This window comes from Sapajus apella, unplaced genomic scaffold, assembly GCF_009761245.1.
Source record: "Sapajus apella isolate SASKATOON/1434 unplaced genomic scaffold, GSC_monkey_1.0 scaffold85, whole genome shotgun sequence".
Classification (NCBI taxonomy): domain Eukaryota; kingdom Metazoa; phylum Chordata; class Mammalia; order Primates; family Cebidae; genus Sapajus; species Sapajus apella.
Window position 1 is genome coordinate 4,521,448 of NW_022437025.1, and position 10,488 is coordinate 4,531,935.

At 57.6% G+C, this 10,488-nt stretch overlaps 1 protein-coding gene across 1 annotated transcript in view; it reads right to left on the minus strand.

The window, feature by feature from the left end:
* SH3TC1 (SH3 domain and tetratricopeptide repeats 1) overlaps nt 1-2,551 on the minus strand; it is a 63,239-nt gene extending 60,688 nt beyond the window's left edge. Inside the window, exon 1 of the mRNA XM_032254059.1 lies at nt 2,353-2,551. The gene's annotated coding sequence lies outside the window, so the exon portion shown is untranslated. The remainder of the gene's footprint in view (nt 1-2,352) is intronic.
* Between the last annotated feature and the right edge of the window lie 7,937 nt (nt 2,552-10,488).

Here is a 10,488-nt window from a genome sequence, read left to right on the forward strand (position 1 = left end):
CAGAAAGCATGCCTATCACCCAAATAGATCTAGTTTCTAATACCTTTCCCCAGCAGCAAAAGTTAGGGCTCGGAGAAATGGTGGCTTCTAGGACTGGGCCAGGAGACTGACAAGCCGAGCCTGGCCTAGGGTGCCAGGAGAGTGAGTCCGCGCCTGCATGGGGGAAGGAGTGAAATCCCACATGTCAAAGGGACACGGAGCTAGCTGACAGAGTTAAAGGAATTTGAGCAAAAATCAGGTAGTATTTGATTATAACCCAAAATATAAAATAGATATCCACAAATCCATCCTCAAATAAATCAGCAATGGAATGACTGAGTAAGTGGGGGGTGAGGGGCAAATCGCCTGGGCAGAAGAATTCCAAATAACTGATGGAGTGGCTCCACTCTGAAGGCGGGGACCAAGACTCCTGCTCTTACGTGTGGGTTACACGCAGAGACTTCCTTCCAGAGAGGACGGGAGGGAAGGGAGGAAAAGGGACCCTTTACAGGGAGAAACCTGAGCAACACCCCTCAGCCAGGTGGCCAGGGTCAGGGTCAACAGTGGGGAGTCCTGCTGACAGCGTGTGGCCTTGGCACCATGTGGTGCGCACGGCACTGTGCCTTGGAGGTCTGTCCCCCAATAACCCATAATAACTCCAGTCTAATCATGAGAAAAACTAGACAAATCCCAGCCGAGACACACGCTACACAATCCCGACCACTCCTCAGAGCTGTCAAGGCCAGCAAAGCCAGGGAAGTCTGAGAAGCGGTCACACCCCGGAGACGCCCAGCAAGACGAGGGGAGTAAATGCAACGCGGGGTCCTGGGGCTGACGAAGGCCCTGGGTAAAGACAGGAAGTCCGAGTCAAGTGTGAGCTGCACTTGGGAACAAGCCATCGGTATTGCTCATTAGTATAATGGAGGCAGCTGGGTGGGGTTCTATGAGAACGCTCTGAACTGTCTTCCTGACTGTTTTGTAAACCTAAAAGGATTCCAAAGAATTCGGTCTATTAAAATAAACAGAGAAACAAAAACTCCCCGTAGGGTGGAACAAGTTTGATGTGTTTGGGGAGTGAACTTTTAAGGCCTAAACACACTCCAGCATCTCAGCGGGATCCCAGCCAGGCCTGGAGCCGCCTGCCTCGGTGACACCTGAGGACGCTTGCCATGGACCTCGGGACAGCCCAGGAGCCTCCCTGGACCACGCCTCCCTCCACCATACAGGGAATGAGTTAATCACAGAGACACTTGGGGCAGGGCCAGTTTCTGGGTATTGCCCCCGAAGCACCAGGAAACCGAGGCAGGCCTTTGCAAGGGCAGCCTAGCCCCAGGCAGGACCCGCCTGTGACCCCCAGCCAGCTCTGCAATCTTGAGCCCAGGCCTTCCTCTGTAAACGAGGATGAGGATGAGGACGGGCTCCTTCCTGGTGAACAGAACTTGCCCAGGGCTGCTGCTGCCACAGAGAGCTCCAGATCATTCCACAGCCCCAGCAGGAGAGGGAGGCAAGGTCCCCAGGCTGGTGGCATGCTGAGACACTGAGGCTGACAGAGGCCCCACACTTTTCCTGGAGCCACGGAGTCTCCTCACCCCCAGGGCAGCCTCTCCTCTGCCCTCCTCTGGGCCAGGCTCCATGCCTCTCCTCACTGCCCCGACAGCCTCTGCCTCCTTCAAAACCCACTCCCAGGTCTAGCCCTGGGAGAAGGTGGCCTCATCCTCAGTGGCAGGTGGGGACCCTAGCCCATGAGGGGGACTGAGGATTCAGAGACGCAGGGAGCCATTGGAACCCCTCCAAGACCACTGGCACTGGTACAGCGGGAGGGCTGGGGCAGCATGAGAGGCACAGGGTGCAGGGGGCAGGATTCCAGCCCCTCCAGGGCCACCAGCACTGCACTGTTACCATCAACTATGGCTGCTGGCCACGTGCAGACACTGCCCTGGGCACCAACACCCATGCCTCATCTTACAGACGGGGAAACTGAGACTCCGAGGGTGGGATCAGTCAGTGGCAAGCCGGCACCAGGACCCCCGACACAGCCTCTCGGGCCCTCACCTTTCCACCAGGCACCCTGCCTGCCCAGTCGTCAGGGTCCTGGGGACACAGCACCCCCACCTCACCCTGCCACCCCGACAGCATCCAGCTCCACCCACCAGGCTCCTGGCCCATTTCTCATACATGGGAACACCAGGCTGGCCCTTCCCCTCCAACCCCATTGAGGCAGCACCCACCCTGCTGCCCCTGGCCAGGCGAGTTTTGGGTGCACCCTGCCGAGTGAACACCCTCTCCAGCCTCACCTGACGGTCTGGGGCCTTAGCCCTGGGGAGTGGGGAAGCCTCTCCAGGCACAGACCCGGTGAAACGCTCTGGAACTTACCCTGCCAGGGACAGGAGGAGGGGAGGCTGGATCCGGGCTCCACCACCTGCTGCAGAGCTGCCCCCGTTCTCACGGTTCCTCAGGAGAGACAGCCCCGCAGCCCAGCACCCGGCCCGGGCAGGAAGGTTTTTAGTGAGCCTGGCCTCTGGGATCCCATCGGATGACCTGGGCGCGGGCCCCGAGTCATTGGCTGTGCTCCTGCAGCCCGCCCATCCCACCCCGGCAAGGGCTGTCTCCTCTGACCTTCCTCCTCCTTATCAGCTGTTGGAACTGTCAGCTCTCCCAGCCAGCCCCAAGCAGGGTGGGGAGGAGGAGCTGCCGCAGGGAGCCTGCCACAGGTGCTCCCTGGCCCAGCCTGGTCCAGCCTGCCCAGGGCTTTGGGGATTTCAGACCGCCCGCTTGGTCCCTGCTCAGAGCGGAGAGAGGCTGGGCCCTAGGAACCAGGCCTGCTGCCCTGGGACGAAGAGAACCTGACAGGCCTCGCCCAGACCTGGTTTCTGCGGCTGGGTCTTCACAGCAGCTAGCTGGGAGTCCGGCCAACATTTCCTGAGCACCTCTTGCGTGCCGGGGGCCCAGTGTAAGGCCAGCAAGGATGGACAGGGCCTCTCCTGTGGTGTCCAGAGGGACTGGTCCCCAGACTTGCTCAAGATACAATCACCTGGGACGTCCTTAAAGGTTCAGGTTCTTGACTACAGACCCCTGTATCAGGATCTCCCGGGGAGGGCCGGAGCCCGGAAATCTGGATGTTTTCACAAGTTCCCAGGCGATGCTTCTCATCAGGTGATCCTGGGAACCTCTGCTCCAAACGGCACTCTCCCTCCAGATGCTCACCAGGGCCCTGACAGACAGTGGCTTCCCTGCCCTCCACAGGCCCCTGAGCCCCTGGGAGCTGGGCACAGCCTCTGTGACAGCCTGTGTGACACAGGGCAACTTTCTTAACCTCTCTGTGCCTCCCATGCCTGGTCTTTGTGCCGAAGGACGATGGGTAGTTGGCCTACCTCATCGGGCATTTATGAGTAATAAATGAGTTACTAAATGTTCAGGGCTTAAAGTAATGCCCTACACACACCACACACACACAGAGACACACACACACAGACACACACACATAGACAGAGACACACACACAGAGACACACACACAGACACACACACACAGACAGAGACACACACACAGAGACACACACACAGACATACATACACAGAAACACAGACACACACAGACAGACAGACAGAGACACACAGACACACACAGACAGACAGACACAGACACACACACAGACATAGACACAAACACAGACACAGACACACATACAGACACAGATACACACACACAGACACACATACAGACACACACAGAGACACACACACAGACACACACACAGACACAGAGACACAGACACACACGGATGCACAGATGCACACACAGACACACATGTGCACACATGCATACACATATATGCATGCACACACAGAGACATTCATACACACATACACACACGTGTATGTGCACACACAGGCGCACTCACACACAGAGAGACACACGTGCACACATGCATACACATGCATGCACACACATGCACACAGACATGTATACAGAGACACACATGTGCACACATGCATACACATGTATGCACACACACGTGCGCACATACACCACATAAACATACACACAGGTGCACTCACACACATGCACACACTCAGACATGTACACATACATACACACACATACACATAGACACATACACCTGTGCACACACATGCGCACACATATGCATACACAGAGGTGCACTCATATACACATATATACATATACGCACATGGAGAGACACATGTACATTCATGCACACACACATGGACACGCACACCCCTGACATGTATTTTTATCAGGGATCCTGGTGATCCTGTCCCAGCCCTGCCAAGTGACTTACGCTGTCACTCAGTCGGGACCGGGGCAGTGCTGGGCTGTGGAGTCTGAGCTAGTCCTTGGGGCTGGACAGGAGCTGCCCATGCAGTTCTTGTTATCTGTGTGAATGAATGAACGAGGTGTGAATTGTTTGGCATATTTCTTTGCTTTTAATAAGGAGAGCAGCAAATTTGCCTCTATAATGCCCTGCTTGTTGCAATCCATAACGACACTCACTGGTCTGCCCTGTCCCTCACACTAGGGGCTTCCTTCACCCCACATGCACCGGGCGCTGCTCCAGGACCAGGGGCTTTGGACAGGCCCCACTGTAGGAGCTCATGTTCCCATGAGCATCACCCTCCGTCGGTGGCCCTCAGTGCGCCAGTGTAAGGTTTAAAGACTTCCCAGTGCGTTTCCAGCAATCAAGCTGGTAGCCATCCTGCTGTTCTTGAAAATCCAGGAGGACTGGCCACGTGGGGTGACATTCTCAGCCTGCCCACAGCAGGCGCTGAGGGTCTGCTGCTCATGGGGTGAGCTCTCTGACCCCACAGTCACACGGAGGTCCCTGCTGACTGATGCCCTGCCAGAGCTGAGCTTTGACTGAGCCCCAGTGGCTCCGTCCTCAGGAACCTGCCCAGAGCACTGGAATTCCCAGAGGGCCCCAAGCTCCTGGTGGCCACGGGTGTGTGCCCCGGCCCCTAGACCGGGGAGGCCAAGCCCTGGGGCCGGGAGGAGGTGAGTCCCAGGCTACTCTCTGCCATGGGCGCTCTGCAGGTCAGGAGCCTGCCGAGGACCCGGGGCGTCGCTGGCTGCTTCTCTTTGTGCCTCTGACTTGGGTGTCAACCCACCCCACCCCCAGTGAGGTCTGTGCAGCCGCCCTCATTTCCAAGTGCAGAAACGGGGTCTGAGCAGCCCAGCAGCTTGGACACGTTCTTGCTCTGGAAGCCCCAAGCTGGGTCTGCGTCCAGGCACCTCCCATGGCTAAAGTCGCCAGAGACTTGGAGCTCTTCTGCGCTAGAGGTTCTGACCTCTGCCCTCCCCAGCCCATCAGGTCCTCTTCTGGGGCCAAGCTGTGTCAGGAGCCTGCATTTAAAACCCCAGCCTCAGTCTCCCTGTCTGCATCTGGGAGGGCGGGGCTGGGCACGCTCTGCACCTTCCAGCGAGGGCGCGGGGCTGAGTTACCCGGCAGGCGCCTCCCCACCTGCCAGACTGTGCGGAGGCATCTTCCTTCTCCACCGACACCCCCACACCTCTGGCGGGCTGAGGGGGTTGGGATTGTGTGAGAGCTGGTGAGAGACACCTCTGCTCCCTTCTCATTGTCAAGAACTACTGGCCGGGCGCGGTGGCTCAGGCCTGTAATCCCAGCACTTTGGGAGGCCGAGACGGGCGGATCACAAGGTCAGGAGATCGAAGCCATTCTAACACAGTGAAACCTCGTCTCTACTAAAAATCCAAAAAAATTAGCCGGGCATGGTGGCACAAACCTGTAGTCCCAGCGACTGGAGAGGCTGAGGCAGGAGAATTGCTTAACCTGAGAGGCCGAAGTTGCAGTGAGCCAAGAGAACTCCCTAACGCCAGGAGCGTCCACACCACGGCAGCCTCCTGGCCACTTCCTTTTAATCTAAGGTGGTGGACTCAGAATTCGCATGCCAAGGGGGCTTCACTGATGTGGACAAGATACATGTGAGGCCAGGCACGGTGGCTCACGCCTGTAATCCCAGCACTTTGGGAGGCTGAGGCGGGAGGATTGCTTGAGCCCAAGAGTTTGAGACCAGCCTGAGCAACGTAGTGAGACCCCATCTCTACAAAAAATTAACCAGGCATGGTGGCACGCACCTGAGGTCCCAGCAAGTTGGGAGGCTGAGGTGGGAGGCTCGCTGAGCCTAGAAGGTAGAGGCTGCAGTGAGCTATGGGGGGGGACCCTGTCTCTAAAAACAAACAGACAAAAGTATGTGTGACTCCTTGTGCCTTGGACACTGGCCCTGTGGAGCCAGAATTCACTTAAAAACACACGAGCCACCTAAGTCCTAAACGTATTGTCTTATTCTCTAAGACAGTTCTAGAGATAAATAAAGCCAAGTGCACCGTCTTTCCGTCATTCTTGATCCTAAAAGTGCCGACCAGGCCGCCCTGCTAGCCCAGAGGGAGACGGAGATTTGACTGGGGCACTGTGAGGCGAGTCTCCCGCAGCCGGGAGGAGTTCACAGGGAGAGTGGGGGAGTGAAGGGGCAGGCATGCCCCCTACGTGAAGGCTGCCCACGAGAGGCTGGGAAGGCCCAGATAGACCGCGGCCCCAGGCAGCAGAAGCTGAGCCCCACAGCGGCAGTGGGTGGCTGCTCCGTTGTTTCTCTCTGGGATAAGCAGTGCTCCCTGAGGCCAGAGCAAAACCCAGAGAGAGCAAAGGCAAGGTGGGTGCTCCGGCAGGGCAGGGCTGGTGGGACTCCCCAGAGTCGGGGAATCCCAGGTTCACACATGGAAGGCCGGCGGGCAGACAACGCCCAGGCCACACAGGACCTGAACTGCCCTCTTCTGACCTGGCCATGGAGCTGGACCTCACCTCTCCCCAGGACTCACCCTCCCCAAAGCCAGCTGGGACCCTGACACCAGGGGTCCACCCAGCCCAGCCGGGAGTCAGAAGCCACTGAGAGCGACCGGCAACCTCTTGGGAGATGGTCTCAATATATTGTCTGAGGCAGGCGAGATCCCAAAACATCGGCTTCTAAAAACACTCTCAAGAAAAAAGCTGAACAGAATAACGTGGAAACACTTGTGGCCGTCATCAGAGCGACAGGTCGAAGTCAGTAAATACTCACTATCCTCTTTCTGTATTCTTCAGGCACATTACTTTTAAAATCAGAAAGCGATTATTTTTGCAATCAGAAGAAATGGGATTAGTGTGATCATAAAAGCCATTTGTGGGTGCAAGTTTACGGAGGAAAGTGTTTCCGGGAGAGTTTATAGACAAAAGAGGTGTCAGTCTGCAGGGGTGCAGAGCCCCAGGTCCAGCCCAAGGACAGCACGCCTTGCAGAGGTGCTCCTGAGCCCTGGTCTTCAGCAGCCCCTGGTACGGGACCCCGACAGACCCCCAGAGGCTCTCAATCCCTTAGGCTAGTACCTGTCTGTGGTGCGTCTCCCCACAAGCACCCACTGTGAACAAGCATGTGATGGGCCCTGGGAGCCAGGGGCAGCTCTCCCTGGTGGCTTTGAGCAGCTCAGTCCTCCTGTGTAGGCAGGGCAGCAGCCTCTGCAGCTCCTCTGAGGTTGGCAGGCCCAGGGAGTCTCAGACGGGGCCGCCCCAACCCGCCACTGCCCTCCAGCGGAAAATCCGAAGAACAACAGCGGCACCCAGGATTGAGCTCTGGTCTGGGACTGGCGCTGAGAGCCCCTACCATGCGTCCCCTCAGTGGGAGCGCCCCGAGGGCACGTTCCTAAACCATCTCCTTCCATGGATGGGAGAGGGGCATGGCTTGCCCGGGAAGTGGTGGTCTGGGCTTCTTCTGGCTCTCTCCAGTTGGGAGATCCCCCATCCTTAAGCATATGGTAGTGCTCACCATCGCATGGCAGATAACCTGCATCGATCTCTTGCAGTGGAGGGGTGCGCCCCCCACGTGCAGCCTCAGCTACCACTCCAGGGGGCTGCCCCATCTGATCACCAGCGTAGCCTGCCAGGTGGGGGCTTCGGGCTTCACTCTGGACTGGCGAGCTGAGAGACAACGCGGGGGTGGGGGGATCCCAGCATCTCCTGCTGGGGAGTGGGATGAATGTGGGGATGGCCCAGGCACTCTGGCCCCACAGCCTGGACGGACACAGGTAATGGTTTGATGCAGCCAGGACAGAGGCCTTCCCACCGAGAGACTGGGTGTGCACCCCACCTCCACCAAAGTCCAGGGTGCTGCCCTGGGCAGCTGCCCCGCCTGAGCCTGGGAGACAGCTACAAAGTCAGGACGGGATCACAGAAAGTCCTGGCCCGGCTGGGATTTGTGGATTGATGTCTGAGGAGCGTGCTCTGTGGACCCACAGCGGGAGCTGCCAGCAAAGACGGAGCAGACACAAAAATTAGCCGGGTGTGGTGACACATGCCTGTAGATCCAGCTACTCAGGAGGCTGAGGAAGGAGAATCACTTGAAGCCAGGAGGCGGAGGTTGCGGTGAGCTGAGATCACGCCACTGCACTCCACCTGGGTGACAGAGCAAGACTCCGTCTCAGAGCGGATTCCACACCCTGGGAAGCCCCAGGAGCTGCTTCCACCAGGACCCCCTGTCTCTGCACAAGCTGATAATTCACCTGGCCCTGATGCTTCCAGCTGTATTTTCTGGAATCAGACCCTTAACCCCTCTAAGCCTCAGTTTGTTCATCTCAGAAATGGGGCTCATGCCTGAGCTGGTTCGGAGGTGAATCCTCCCCCAGTGAAGCTTCCGAGGAGGCCACAGACCCTGCCGACCCTGACTGCAACCTCATGAGAGACCTTCAGCCAAACGCACCTGATTCCTGACCCACAGAAACTGCAAAAATGAAAAGTTGTTTTAAGCCACTAAAAAAATACAGGCTTCAGCCTCCCCTCCTCCCCAGGCCGCACGGAAGCACCGTTTGTGATTCAGTGAAGGAAATTCATGATTCCAACCGTAACTGTGTGCCAGGCACACTCACACTCTGTGCTCCTGCTCGGCCACTTCCTGCCTACTGGGGAGGGCGTGGCCTTGCGTGCCTTGCTTTTCTCACGTGTGAAGTGGAGCAGCGGCCTTTGGCTGTTCTGGGAGGAGGTCGTGTGGGTGGAGGCACAAAGGACGCTCAGTAACTTGAGGGTTGCTCTGGGGTCAGGCCTTCCTCACGTCGCTGTTGCTGCATTCGCGTCCACTCCCTCCCCTACGGCCCCTGGAAATGCAGCTTCTCTTTTGAATAAGGAAACACGGGAAGCTCCCAGGTCTGTTTGTAGCTTGGGAGACCAAATAATACACAGAGCCTGACTTTCTGAAAGGACGAGGATGAGAGTGATCTGATAAAATGCTCTGCCGGGCCCCCTGGGTCCACCCAATCCACTAAAGACACCGGGATTAGACAGTACTTCACCTCGGTGTTTCTGGCTCTACCAAAAGCTGGCTGTGTGACCTTAGGCAGAGCACTCAACCTCTCTGAGCCTGGGTGTCCCAGCTGTGAAGTGGGTCAGGGGTCGATGGGATGGCACACACCTGTGGTGGCCCTGCCCCGCTCTCTCTTCTCCTGCCCATCTCTGACTGCCGGAGTCCTCAGTTTCTCTAGTCTGCCTTTTCACCCACGTTCCAGACTTCACCGAACCAATGGATCAACGGATCTAAAACCTCCAGCCCTTGGCCTGAGGGAGCTGATTGCACAACTCCCTTGAGGTCCCCTTCTCCTATGCCATTTGCCCCTTGCCAGCCCGGCAAGGCCAATACCAGCTCCCTTTTCTGGAGGGGGAGCTGTGAGGACTCGGGAAATACTTGGGTCTTACAGTGGTCAGGGTGTGGGGTGGTCCAGTTGACGCAGTCTGGGTCTCTTGCACCCCACCATCATACTTGCCTCCCTGGGGGTGTCTTCCGCCATGCCTGTGGCACCACGACAGGAAACCCAGCCTAGGGGAGGCCACAGGCCATGAGGGGGCCCCAGAGACCCCAAGAAAGGCAGGAGAGAGGGGTGGCAGTGCACAGCTAAGACTTGGGCTATGATGGCCACTCTCTCTCGCCTCTGGCCCTGCTCCCCAAGTCCCCTCTGCCAGACTGGCTGGCACCTCTGCTCCTGGCCTCCAGCTTCGAGGGGCAGGTGTGGCCACCTGGGCACGGGCAGCAGCAGGCAGCTTGAGTTCCCCGGGTGTGCTCTGCAGCAGAAGGCCCAGGTTAATGAGCCATGGGGAGTGATTTCCCAGGAGTAAGGGCACAGGTGGGCAGTGGATGAACATTCCAGAATGCAGACTCGCCCTGGCAGAAGCAACTTGCAACTCACTTCGTGTCCTTAAAACGTGCTGCAGGCCCAGTCTCCGGCCCTGGCACTGCCACCTCCAGCTCCGTGACCCCGGGAGGGCCGCTCCCCCGAGTCGGCTTCAGTTTCCTCATCTGTGCCAGGGCGATGGTGGTGCAGCCTCGGTGAAGGATTCTAAGTAGTGTAAAGGAAGGTGTGTGCCTGGCATAGGAGGGCGTTTATGTGGCCATGGTGATGTTTCAGCACTATCGTGGTTACCTTGTCTCGGTTCTCACCATTCTGAGTTTTATCCTGTGCGTC